Source organism: Metopolophium dirhodum, chromosome 1 (genome assembly GCF_019925205.1).
Source record: "Metopolophium dirhodum isolate CAU chromosome 1, ASM1992520v1, whole genome shotgun sequence".
NCBI classification, from domain to species: Eukaryota; Metazoa; Arthropoda; class Insecta; order Hemiptera; family Aphididae; genus Metopolophium; species Metopolophium dirhodum.
Window position 1 is genome coordinate 32,532,879 of NC_083560.1, and position 14,895 is coordinate 32,547,773.

Below are 14,895 nucleotides of genomic sequence, written 5' to 3' on the forward strand. Positions count from 1 at the left end.
GAAGATTTCTGACATAACATTATCAGAGGTTAATTTAAAAAAACACTTACACGAGTTTTTACAACATGTCCACCGTTGAACCTCGCCTTGCAACATTTTATGGAATCGAAACTTAAAACCTTTAATAATTTTTAATGTTTTTTGTTTTTCACTTAACATACACTCCATTTTTCACTCGTTATAATTTGATAATTATTGTGTAAGTATTAACTAATTGTGTGTTCACGAAGTATTCGGCACGACTGATTGATTTTGAACGAGTAACTTTATACCACCGTTGATGAATATCCGTTATCGTTACGTATCCGGTATAATATGATGTGCAAGGTTCAAGGTCACCGGCTTAACAAGTAGTTATGACATTTTATCTATACGGACTCAATTCAAAGATATTAAGATAATACCCTGGACTCAATTCAAACACATAAAAGTAGCATGGACTCAATTCAATATCACCGGTAGGACTGTACGTCGTTTTAGTCACGCCGTCTTTGTTCCTAGGCAATGGCCGCGTCTATTGCATCAAACATTGGGTTGTCTTGATCCGGTTCCAATAGATCGTCATTTGGATTGGGTAGACCGTAGTCGTCGAGTGATTTTCCGCGTGCACGAAGTATGTTTGCTTTGAGACACACCACCCTTGTGCGGTGGACGTTTTGGAAATACTACTGATCATAACCTAATTAAAATAAAAACCTAACCTATTTAAAAAAATCAATTATTATCAATATTTATCTAAGATTATGACTTATCAGTTTAATTAACTAACTGACGTCAAAAAAATAATATTTAAAAAAAAATAATTCACTTTTTTATCAGAAAAGTTACTGTTGAAGAAAATCCAAGCACTTTTACTGTCCTAAAAAGGTGATGACAGACACAAAAAAAAATTTTTAAAAAAACACACTGCATTGTAAAATCAACACATTCATCGCTTCGCTCAGAATCTAAAAAGTGTGCCCCATCGTTCCATCCACGTGTTACGGATAGTAATAATATTTTTTTCAGGATAAAAATTTGTAAGGCGATATTACGATCTGTTGCAAATAGTATAATGTGTTAATATTATTGGTAGTTGCGAGGGACCTTAATAATAAATTTAAAGTGTATTTTTGTTTAATTTTAATATAACATGGCATTATGACAAAGGGTATACTACCAAAAAGTCCGAGTTAAAAACGTCCTAGAAAAAAAAGTCGTGGTTAAAATGTCCGAGGTATAAAAAGTCAACGGTGAAAAAGTCTGAAACATAATAAGCCCGGTACATATAATTAGGTAAAAGGAAAAATACCATGTGATGCACAATCAAACTTCCAACTAGTACCTATTTATATAAATTTTATTGTAACTAAATTATTAACCTACCTAACAAAATTAATTTTTTTTTTAAATATTATTTTATTGACGTCAGTTAGTTAATTAAACTGATAAGTCATAATCCTAAATAAATATTGATAATTATTGATTTTTTTTTGTTAAATATAATATAATATTTTATATGAAGATAGTTAATAGGTACTCAATTTAATTAAGAAATCATTATAATATATTATGTATATTTAAATATTTTGTTTGTATGTAATAATTATTTAGATTTTTTTTTATAGGTTTAATTGGGTTATGGTCAGTAGCGGCTCGTGAGTAATTAATATTCTGAGGAGACTTAAATTATACAACATAAATTCCATATAACGAACAAGAAAAACCTTTTTATTGAAAAAAATAATTATATTAATACTTCAATTAATATTTAGTTAATATTTTTAACTTAATTTAATACTAAATTTGTTTATAAACTAATCCAATTCTGCGATCTTTTTTATCTGCAAACTCATCAATAACACTGTCTACAAAAGTTGGATCCTTTGCCTAGTAATTCGTTTATCACAACCAGTGAGCCATGGAAATTTATTATACCAACACTTTTGAAATTTTCTAATATATTTACCGTCTTGACATGTTAATAATAAATGAGGAGTTGGGAGATTTTAAGGCGAGTTTAATTTGATTTTTTTGTACGTATGTTAATCCATTGGCGCAACTAGACATTTGAACTAGGGGGTGCTTAAACTCCAGGTTTTTTTGTGACTCAATGGGACCTAACGCCCAACAATTTTTTAGGAGGTGCTAATTTTGATTTAGAGGCACTAAGGACCCAAAGCACCCCCCCCCCCCTAGTTGCACCAATGGTTAAAGCATTAAAACTACTGGTTTGTAAAAATTATATTATATTTTCTTTTAGCATTTTAAAATAAGAACAAATGTTGAAATGCTTATAAAAATTTAAAAAATAATAAAAATTAGACGGAGATACGTATAAAAATTATTAAATAATTAATAAACCGTGAATAAAACTAGTAAAACTAATTAAACACGGCGCAGCGGCACGGCAATTACTGCAGTCGTGAACCCGGGTTCAATAGCGTCTACGATACGCAGCTTATTCTCCCCGACTCCCTCCGACCAACCAGCCATGCCATTACAATATGTTACGATTGCAACTGACGGGCTTCAGTTTCACTGAACCGGCGACCGTCGTAATGAACCGTAATGACCCGCAGAAATGACTAAAATAGTATTTCTATCGAGATAACTATTAATAGGTTTTCGATTTTGTAACTCAATTTATAAGAAAAATCAACGAAAACGATATAGGTAATACCTATATTTTCAATTCAAATAAAAATATTTTTATACATAATTATTTTTAATTATATTATTTACAAGTTGCTAGTTAGCAGTCTCAAAGTTTCCCCTGACGAGCCACCCCTGGTTACGATACTAAGTACATAATTATAATCATTGAATTTTTTTTTTAATAAATTATTTTAAATTTTGTTATGTACATAATATAATATACCGGACTTTTTTTTCTAGGTCTTTTTACTTCGGACTTTTTTACTTTTGACTTTTTTTACCACGATTCATTACAAAGACACCTACATAATCAATAAGTATACCTACATACCTATATATTTTATTATATAATCAATAATAATAATTACTCATCCAATAATTTTGCTCTCTCTGAAATCGATCATTTGAGGGAAAATGTTCAGTTTTTAACCTTGTTTTTTTCCGTTTTTCGGCTAAGATTTTATTTTTTTCTCGTAAATTATGATTTTTAAAATCCGTACGTGTGCTGTTTGTATTCGTATTCCGTTCTTAGCGGTAGAAATCTCGATCGCAAAAAGTGCGCCGGTCGGTCGTTGGTAGCACGGTTTTCTCGATTTTTCTAGATCCATTTCGTTTTTTTAATAGCCGTTTGTGCTTTATTCGGTCAGTAGACGTCCTTTAAAAGCCGAAGACATTCGGTATGTTCACTTTTTCGGTTTGTAGCCTTTGCGGTCGCGTTTACAAGTCGACGAAGCAGAAATAAATACATCTTTTGGATTTTTGTAAGTACCTATGTAATTCATTTATTTATTTCATTATTTATTTGTTTTGTTCATTTATTAATTTCGTTTACATATCGCAGGTCGGTCTTCGTAGAGCGGTGTTGTACGTTTTGTAGCTGAACACGGATTTCTTAATTAATGCGTACTATGCAAAAATACATGGTTTTTTTTTACTTAATAAAATGTTACATTATATTACATCGTGTTTAATGTTTTGTCCTCGGTAGGTAGTCATGATACGACCTTTAGTCATAATATTTTTAAGCTCAAGTCTACGTCGGATGTCACGGAAACGTTTATCGATGGCGCTTGAATACTTCTAAATATAGTATATTATATTATATAACAATACACCTATTTTTTTATATCACAATACATAGGTAAGGTTATTAAGCAAATATTTACTTGGTCGCACCGTAGGTTGCTTATATTGATATTTATATATTTAATTTGGTACACAAATTGAGTAAAATATATACATGATATAGCCTCACAACCGTATATCGACAATTTTATTTTTATTTTATAATAATATCATATTTTTTTTTTGTATACCTACCTAATAAGATTTTAATATGATTTACACATATATTTTTGTTATGTATATTTAATTTAAATATATTAATCACACAAATCGTATAATAATTAGGAGAATTAATATATAAAACATATTAATTGATATTTTTAAACCCTAACCTACATTTAATAAGCAACATTAACGTTCAACTGTACTTATATAGTTTAACATATTATGCTCTATTATGTGGTTCTTTTATGTAATATACTTAAAAATATCTTTTAAAAGATATAAAAGACAATATTCGAGTATACTTACATAAATAAATTATATTAGACAAACAAACAATATAATATAATGCTATACTATGCATGAATGTACTAGTATATGCCTATAGTAATAAACTTTTATTTTCAAACAAATCATCTGTTGCGTAGAGTCCTATGCACGACGGCGTTATATAACGTAACGCACGTATATCGTAGCCGTGACTCTACGCCACGGCCAACCAGTCGTCGCCCGGACAGCCACATTGTCACACATCGTCGTGACGTCCTCAAAGGGAATAAATCCGTCGTATATTGTACTATTATACACATATTATCAATATTCAACGACAAAGTGATTATATTATATCCTTGTGGTGCCAGCGTCACCATGCGCCTTGTCACGTGTGATGCAGTGACTATTTATTGGTAATACACGTCCTATGTGCACACCAATCTAAATACGATCTACAGACGTCAAAATTGTCCATCACCATCACTTCACACATCTCAACTCATCAACCATTTTGGAGCTATTGCCAGGCCATCGCGCATACGGTTGTCGTGAGTCGGCTATACGCCATATTATTGTAACTGTACCTACTTATATCTATTATTGTACTTGCTATAATTTATTTATTATTGTATTTTACTACTTGCTATTATTCTTATTATTATTATTATTGCCATATTACTAACACCGTTTATATATGTAATGTGATTATTCGTATCAGCCTCAAAATTATTATTTATTTATTCTACACTAAACACCAGCAGTGGCGGCTCGCCAGGGGAGGCAAGTGAGGCTGAGCCTCACCTAACTATTGTACAGAAAAAGGAGGTTTATATATTATAGTTATAGTTATTTCCATTCGATTTTAAGAATATTATTTTCAAGAATATAATGTACATTTTAAAATACAAAAGCTTTTTGTTATTATGTATTATTTTAATGACAAAAATACAAAATAAATTTATTTTGTCGTAAATAATATGAATTATCATAGTACACATGATTACATACTACATACTTCGTCAGTACGAATGTTATCAAAAATCACGACGAAGACGTTCGTTGAGCGATATAACGATCTCGACGAAAGCCGAAGAGTGCCGAGAGGCTAGTAATATTTAGCCGCAGACGAGATGGACGGCCGTACAATAAAAAAAATAAATAATGGTAGTGGGGGAAGTCGGAATTTTATTATGAAATGAGGCTGAACGATTCGGGCCTCAGAGTTTGTCAACATTTTCCATTAGTCATTTGTCGAAGCGACGTAACTTCCACTAATTTAAACTGAGAGGTTGTCATAGTGGACATAATGTCGTGTAGTGTAAGTGTATACCTACTTACAATACTTTTATCACAAATTAAAGAGTTCATATCAAAATACATCTCGATGGCCGATGCAATCAAATAACAATTAACATTATTATTATTATTATTCTATTTGCAATTTTATACTGCCTTACTCCCTTGTAGAAAGATTATCTTCCTTAGCTACAATCTCTACTGAGAAGGAGTTAATAAACACTTTATCAAAAAATGATGAACAATTCTATGAAAAAATAATTGACAAATTTGCATTACTCAAAGACAGAATAATAGATTTAGTTTACAAAACATAATATAAAAAAAGATTTATTTTTGTTTTTGTTTTAGTAAATAAGATTTATGTGATAAGTATTTTTTTTTTATGTATATGACATTTGAAATAAATATTATATGGTTTATTATTTATATGTTTTTAAAGGTTATAGAATTGAATATTAATTGAGATATATTAAAAGTTAACTAGAAACTCATTGTTATATTTTAACAGCATTTTTTCTCCAATACATTTTGAAAATATCTGCCTCACCCCTCATACGGTTCACGAGCCGCCACTGAACACCAGCGTTGTTATTCTTTCAACCACCTCTCGTCAAACACAGTAGAACTCTATGAGGTTCACCATCACCGGTAAATTTATATTCATAGCGTGGCCAACAATCCTATTACCTATTAACGAGACTTGGTACGCAACATCATCAGAAATTCTAATGCATTTGCATATAAGTATGCTATTGACATCTCTATAGTTACTCTATAGATACTTAGTCTCATTCAAAAGCTAATAAGCTTCCATAAAAAAATAAATAGATAATTAATTTTAGTATTTCTGCATTATCACAATCTATCCAGGCCACTATTAAAAAGGTTGGATTCTCTATTGATTGAACCTATTACCTAATCCACATATTATATAGTGATAAATAAAACATAATTTTTATATAGTATCAAAAGTTTTTAATAGACTTAAAGAAATAAAAAACTAGTATTAATAAAACCAACAAAAAAAACTAACAACTTTGATAGCAAGAAGTGAATTGTTTACATATAATATTATGTTAGTTAAAGAATAAACTTTGCTTAATTATAATAATACGTTTTCTTTTTTTACACAAAATCTTTAATGAAATTGTGTTTATTTAAATTAATTTTAAACTGGTGTATTGGTGTCTTTTTTAATGGCATGTCGAATATAGTTGTCAGTAACCTTGTGGTATGTTTGCTTTTCAAGTGGAGATGTTTGGAAACCAGTAAAGCTTCTGAAATATAATAAACACTTAAATTAGTTGAAAAAGTTATTTTCAGTTTTTAATTTCTAATGATATTGCAGAATACAAAAATTAAAATTGTCATTTTGCGACAGCATCTATATGAAAATTAACTAGGAAAGTATAAATAAGAATAATTAAATAAACATTGCTTAACTCACCATAAAAACTGAATATAATTTTAGCTCTATAAATGAACGTTAAGTTTTCACTTAATAACTGAATAAAGCTAAAATATGGTATTCAAAACAAAAATCAACTATCTGCCTTATCACAGCTCTAGATGAAGATGTGTTTGAGGCTTTTATACAAAGATATGATTTCTGTAAACATACAAATCAAAACATAATTATTGTTAATTTATGTTTGAAAATATTCAGTTTCATATAAAATTAAACCTTTATATTAAATATAAATAAGTACAGTATAATATCAGTTTTATATTATCTATATATATAGCATTTAAATAATATATATATTATATATGTCCAAATATAAGATGACCACTATAGGATTTAGACATAACCCATAGTGGAGCATGTGCTAACCGGACAAAACTGGATTTTTGTTATCATACCTAGACACCTAGTATTTACTAAAAAAATTATTAAAAATCAATAGATCAAAAGAAAAAAATAAACTTTTTAAAATTATACTTTCAATTTGTCTGCAACAATTAAAACAAATTAAAATATGAAATATTTGTAGTACTTTTCAATGAATCTTTTAAAAAAAACTAAAATGTGATATCTTCATCATCTCAGGAGTTATCACAATAAGTAAATCCTGATTTAACATTCTGTATACCTATATATATATATATATATTTAGTCTATTAGGTATATAAATTAAACATACAATTAATATATAGTGAAAATGAATAATAAATATAATATATTACTATACATAAAAATATTTATATACCTGTAATTCAAGTACAGATATTATAATCTATATTAAATATTAGATGTATCTTATAATTTATATAGCATTTTATGATTGTTATTTTTACTCACCAATTCCTCTTAGTTTTTTTAACCCATCTTTGTTAACCGCCAAAAGTGCTTCTACTGCATTCACCTCATCAATTGATTTGGTTGGTAATATACCGACTAAAGATGAGGGTAATACGGGTATAGGTAGCGCCAAGGATCTTGTTTTATCATTTGACTTCATAATCATTTTAATTCTTTGGTCCATGGTTTTAAAAGCGTTACAAATACCAGGATTTGAGTTATTCAGTATGACAATTTGAGTCATCAGTTGCTTAAGTGTAGATTCTACAGACCTGTTGTTTAATTTTAAAATAGAATTAAGCTCAGAAATATTTTTTGAAAATAAAATTATAGTTCTCTATACATAATAATGCATATTAAAAATTTAAATGTTCAGACCAACCATTTTCTGTGTTTTCAACAAGACTTAAATAAATAAATTGAAAATCCCGGTGCAATAACCAGATACGTCCAACAAATAGTATTGAAATAAAAACGATAAAACCGATTTTTAAATTTCTGTTGAGTGCAATAACCAGGTATAAAGACTTGGTTTTTTTTTTTATGTAGTATAAAATTAAAAATATATTATAATGACATTTTTACTAGTATTACTAGTAATAATGGATTCATATGATAAAATATTATAATAATGCATACTCTTATTTTGACATTTTGTAGATACCTACTAGGTGCATTAAGGGAGAGTATGTTTAATAACCTAATAGGTGGTTTATATTATTCCTATGACATAATTTCTAGTTAACTATTAAATTAAAAAATAACTTGATAGCATTAAAATATATATTTTCATATAAAAAATCAATTTATCATTAAAAGTAATAATATGATTATTATTTAATAATACATAATAATATTTTATAATAGAGGACTTATTGACCAGAATAAAATATTTTGTTGGCTGTAATAATCAGTTTCGTCTAAGAACAATATTGGACGTATCTGGTTATTGCAACCATTATAAATATTATCATGAATATAAAATGTAAACCATAGGAAATGAGGTTGAGTGATGTATATTATTCTTACAAAAAAAATAACACCACGTTTTTAATTTTTGGTTAATTTACCAATTTTATAGATTATTTTTTATGTTTCCTGGATAATTTTTAAAATGGACATATTTGGTTATTGCACCGTCATCTTCCGTGCACCTGGTATTATTACAGTTATGAGAACCTTCCATAAAAAAATCATCATTTTGAGCATCTAAAATGAACTTTATGAAAGTTCTATTGTTATTAATTCTTCATCTTAATTTGAATTTTTGGCCAAATAATTCTAAATAAGTTTCAATTAAAATTAGGTACTATTAATAATAATTAATAAAAAATACATAAAAATAATTGGGTTACACATATATAAATATATTAAGTAACTTGCCTTTTCTAATGCTATTAGAGCTTATTTTGTCATCCATATTAATATTGAATTCAATTGGTACAGCAGTATTATATTCAATTTTCTTAGAATCGGTCTTACAGGAATTATTTGCTGTAAAAATTAATTTATATAATTAAATTATATCATGTCATTCAACAATAAAATACAGTTATAACAGATTATTAATGTTTTACTCTCTACACTAACTTCTTAATGGTTTTTACTACATTAAAATATTCAGGATCATATTATAAGCAAGATGCAGTAGGTACTACAGTTTATTATAACACTAATAATAAAATGTATTATATTATTTCACAATAACAATTTAAGATTATAATTTGAATTAAATTATATACACCTGAATTTATCTTGTCTTTAATTGAGTTACTGGATGATTACTGAGCTGATTGGGCACAAACATCATTGGTTTGAAATTTGTCTGTCTGACAGCAGGTAACCATTTTTTTAACCTTTCATTATCATTGAGTGGAAACCTTAACGATAAAAATACAGAGTTAAATTATTTACATAATTATAATATAGGTACCTATAATTTAACCTATAATTTAACCTATAATTTAAAATAAGAGTGCAATAATTACAATTACGAAAATCAACGAAAATTAACATTAATACTAACTTATGAAATATTAATTAATTGTTGACATCACTTGAACCGGAGTACAGTATAATAATATAGTTCAATGGGTATATCGCTTAGAATCTGATACATACGTATAACGTATTAATATGATTATGATATTTTGATACGACGGACTAAGTATATAGTCCGTGTTTGATACTGTTCATAAATCATAATCAATGGTATTATATTAACATCTATGCGACTATCGTCGGCGGAGCTGCGTAGCGAGTGCTCGGCCCGCGGACTCAGTGTGCCCGGGTCGAAGTCGGATGTGTATGTCAGGCTAGAGGAGCACCTTAGGGAAAGCGGACTAGTTCCCGAGAACGTGAGGTTCGAACCAGTGCAGCCCCCAATCACAGGATTAGGGGACGGTACTGGACAACAACCACACGTTCGATCAACGCTGTTAAGCACGGACGTCAGTCAGATTTTCGGACCATCGGCTAGAGGTATCTCGACAAGCCATACGGCAAGTCAAGGACCAACGGACGATCGGCCAGAGGACTGCGACAACCAGCTGACCATGCAACAGGGCCAGTCCGCACACCCATTCAATACCGACACTTTCAAAACCGCAGCGGAACAACTGCAAAAGTTAAAACTGGCGTTGCCACAAACGAACGACAAAACGTCGTTCGAGGCACGCCTAATGGCACTCGAGGCAAGCATGACGCGGTTCTTTACGGAATCGCGCACGACCGCCACGCAGCAGCCACACGACTTTGCAGTCCCGCGGTACACCAACCACCCGTCACCCGTACACATAACAACTCGTACACACGATAGTTACCAGTCGGGTAGGTCGTATGAGCGCAACGAAGGCGGCGCTCAGCCGAGCGCCAGCCACACTGCCGCCACGAACAACCGACCGTTCTTCACGCGCGACGGTCAACACGACTATACGGGTCACACCACACACGCGTCACAACACGCGTCATACGAAGCACGCGTACAGGAACGTTCGGTACTAATACCGTACGAGGACTTGCGTACAGCAAGAGCCTCGTTACCCGAGTTCACAGGAACTAGGGCCGAGGACCCCGTACGGTTTATAGACAATACCGAGTCGATTTTGACGCAAGCGCGTATACACCCATCGGGTTGGTGCAGGGCGGTCGAGCCGCAATTAAAAGGAACGGCGAGTACATGGTACAATTCTATCAGGGCACTCGACCTATCCTGGACAGAATTTAGGGAGGAATTTTATGAAAATTTCAATAACGCCGAAATTCAGTCTCGATTGCGCGCCGACATCGTGTCAACACGTCAAACGCCCAGACAGTCGTTAACGGAATTTGTGCTGATTAAAAACCAGCTGGCGCGCCGCGTAAATACCGGCCTATCCGAATCGGAGTTGGTAGGTATTATCGCCGGACTAACGCGTGACACTTTCCGTACACACATACGTCTACACCGGCCATTGACGTTCAGCGAGCTGCGACGCATCGCAGGCGTTTTGGACCCGGTAACGGACAACACCAACCCGCCCCCACAACAATGGGCCCCTAAAACTAAGAAAGGGGTGGAAACCCCACAAACAGCCCCCCCGGTCAAAAAAAAATTTTTTACGAAAGCAACTGTTAATACACCACCGGGGCCGTGCAGATATTGTGGGGAACTCCATTGGAACAGTAAATGTCCAAACAGACCGACCACGTCGGGAAACGGCGGGGGAGTCGACGAGGACTAGTCCCCCTCATCGACTCATCACCACCCCCCCACTCATCACCACCCACTCTCGGTAGTACACACGGAAAAAATAAGCGTAATCGAAAAGCGCGTAGTTCGGTAATTCAACACACAGAACAACCAACTACAAACATTTTTTCCGTCCAATCACCACTCGGCACCCGTTCACAGACCCCCAAACCTACACCACCCCACCATTGAACACACTCACCTCACCGGTGACACGTGTGTTCAACAACAACCGGCTCATGGGGTAGCCACAGGTGTAGGGACAAAGGCAACAGAGACACGGGTGTTCACCCGCACGGGTGACGGGGACACAAGCACACACACCGCGCTTATCCCCGCATTAGGTCAGTCTGCGCACGTAAGGCAACAGGCGAGCAACGAGGCAACCGATGTTGACAGTATGGTCATGGCGGTTAACACCACCGACCAGACAGTCTCCATCGCGGTTCAGAACCAGTTGTCCCGCTCGACCAATTGCAATACGACTAATAACGGTACGCGAACATGCCAAGACAAAATTCCGACCCCCGCGGTCGAACTCGAATTTCCGTCAGGTTTCGTAACAGCCCTATTAGATTCACAGGCACAAAAATCATACGTAAACCCGACAGTAGCCCGTAAATACGGCAAAACACCCACCCACGGACCAACAAACACAGTCCGGATGGCGGACGGTCGCACTGCAACAACCAGTGGCACCTCCTCATTCGAAGCTAGGATAGGTACACTCGATATAAAATTCGAAGCGACCATCCTAGACAATTTGTATTGCGACGCGTTACTAGGACACGACTTTCTTGTTAACAACGAAGTCTCTTGGGATTACGCCGCGTGCACAATTCACATGGGTAAGCAAATTCGTACGTCGACATGTTGGAAAGGGAAATCTCAACCACCCGCCACTCGTCCCGACCTGTCACAATTAGAATTTGGAAACGACCCCGAAACACGCGCGAAACTAACCAAGATTTTAAATAAATACGCGGTAGTATTCAGCGAAAAAGTAGGACGTACCAAATTGATTGAACACGAAATTCTGCTAAAAGACCCGTCCCCAATCGCGCTCAAACCATACCCATATCCGCAGCAGAAGCAAACTGCTATCGACGATATGGTACGCGATATGGAACTCCAGGGGCTCGTAGAACCAAGCACCTCACCATGGGCCGCACCAGTAGTAATGGCAAAGAAAAAAGACGGAACTTTTCGTCTCTGTGTCGACTACAGGAGGCTTTAGAACGACGTTACGGAATCCGACGCGTACCCTATGCCAGATCTCAACAAAATGATTAGGCAAATGCGGGGCGCGAACATTTTCAGCATTTTCGACCTTAAGTCGGGGTACTGGCAAGTGCCGCTACACGAAAATGCACGAAAATACACGGCATTCCGAACACGTAGAGGTCTATTTCAGTTCAGAGTCCTCCCCTTCGGTCTAAAGAATAGTCCAATGACTTTCGTGAGACTCATGAACGAGGTCATGAGGGGGTACCAGGATGATTTCGTACAAGTTTACCTGGATGATATTGTAGTATTTTCAAGGGACGAGTACGAACACCAGGCCCACTTAGACAAGGTTCTCGAGCGGCTAAAGAGGTTTGGACTAACGTGCAACACGAAAAAATGTAAAATCGGTCTACGCGAAATTTCATTTTTAGGGCACATCGTAGACTCGGAGGGCATACAAAAACAACCGGAAAAATTGGTATGCATTGACAATTTTCCGGTTCCCAAAAAGGTTAGGGACGTACGAATTTTTTGGGCGTGTGCAACTGGTACAACCAGTTCGTAGATAATTACGCGGATACCATAGCACCACTCACTAATTTATTAAAACAGGGAGTACGGTGGAAATGGACAGAGGTAGAACAACGCGCGTTCGAAACAATAAAAAACGCGCTAGTCACATCACCAAAAATTGTCGCCACCCGATTATAGCAATCCGTTTTGTCTGCAAACAGATGCAAGCGAAATAGGAGCCGGTGCGGTACTTTTCCAACGGGGTGACAGACCGGAGGAAAGACGCATAGTGTGCTACGCAAGCAAAAAGTTTAGCGAAACGCAAACAAGGTACGCCGCGGTCGAACGCGAGTGCCTAGCGATAATCTGGGCGACAGACAAATTCCGTCCATACCTAGAAACCCGACGTTTCGAACTCCTAACCGACAACTCGGCACTAACATGGTTACACAGGGCTAAAGACAAAAATTCAAAATTAACACGTTGGTCACTACAACTAGCTAATTTAGATTTTAGTACGGTACACGTCCCGGGAATACAAAACGAAGCACCAGATTTGTTATCTCGTGACCCGGCACCGGGCACACCTGTAGACGAAGATCGACTTGAGGAAAAATTGGTAGGGGCGCCCACAGCGCCGACAACCAGTGTTGACCTCGAATCTGATCGAATATTTTCCATGTTCGATAACCACGTTAGTGACGACCACACCACTCACCACTCGAAAAGTGGCAGTCCGAAGACGCCACAATCCGCGAAGTAGTCGCCGGTCACAGGTGGGACGGACCAGCGCGGAACACTAGGAGCACAAAATCGGTAACAAACGCATACGTTTTTTCCGAAGGTCTCTTACGAGTAAACGTAGGCACCCACACACCCGTCGTGATACCAAAAACCAAAGCACAACATGCAATTTGGAGGTGTCACGATCACGTCTTATCCAACCACCCGGGTTGGAAAGAGACGTACCGGGCGGTTCGACAACGGTACTATTGGAAAGGTCAAAAAAACGACGTCAGGTTATATGTCGGTGCGTGCCACGTATGTGCGTGCACGAAACCACTAAACTCATGTCCAAACGACCCAATGCAACCAAGAACCCCCCGTGAACCATGGGAAGTTATCAGTGTCGATCTCATGGGCCCATACCCACGTTCTGGTAAGGGAAAATCGTACATACTGGTTGCAACCGACTGTTTTAGTAGGTGGACCGAGGCTTACCTTAGGAACAGCAACCTCTAAAACAATAATCGAAACGTTAGAACGCGAGTTCTTTTCGCGTTTCGGTTACCCCCGCGTGTGTCTCAGTGATAACGGCCCACAGTTTGTGTCAAACGAAATGATGAACGCGCTAGAACGCTGGGGGGCACAGGGTTGGACGACCCCAATCTACCACCCGAGGGCCAACCCAGTCAAACGCCGTAATCAAGATTTAAAAAAAGGGTTACACGCACAACTAGTAACGGGCAAACATAAATCTTGGGACACGAAACTACCCTCAATCCTATTTTCGATACGGAACAGGTGCAACGAACAGACATGCTACCCACCCGCGGTCCTAGTCCTCGGCAGAGAGTGCAAGAGACCCGGAGATTGGGCGCTGTCTAAAGCGGCGCCGGTACACATC

At 35.5% G+C, this 14,895-nt stretch overlaps 1 pseudogene; it reads right to left on the reverse strand.

Annotated features, from left to right (window-relative positions):
- Positions 1-6,664: 6,664 nt before the first annotated feature.
- On the reverse strand, positions 6,665-9,958 carry LOC132936068 (uncharacterized; annotated as a pseudogene).
- Between the last annotated feature and the right edge of the window lie 4,937 nt (positions 9,959-14,895).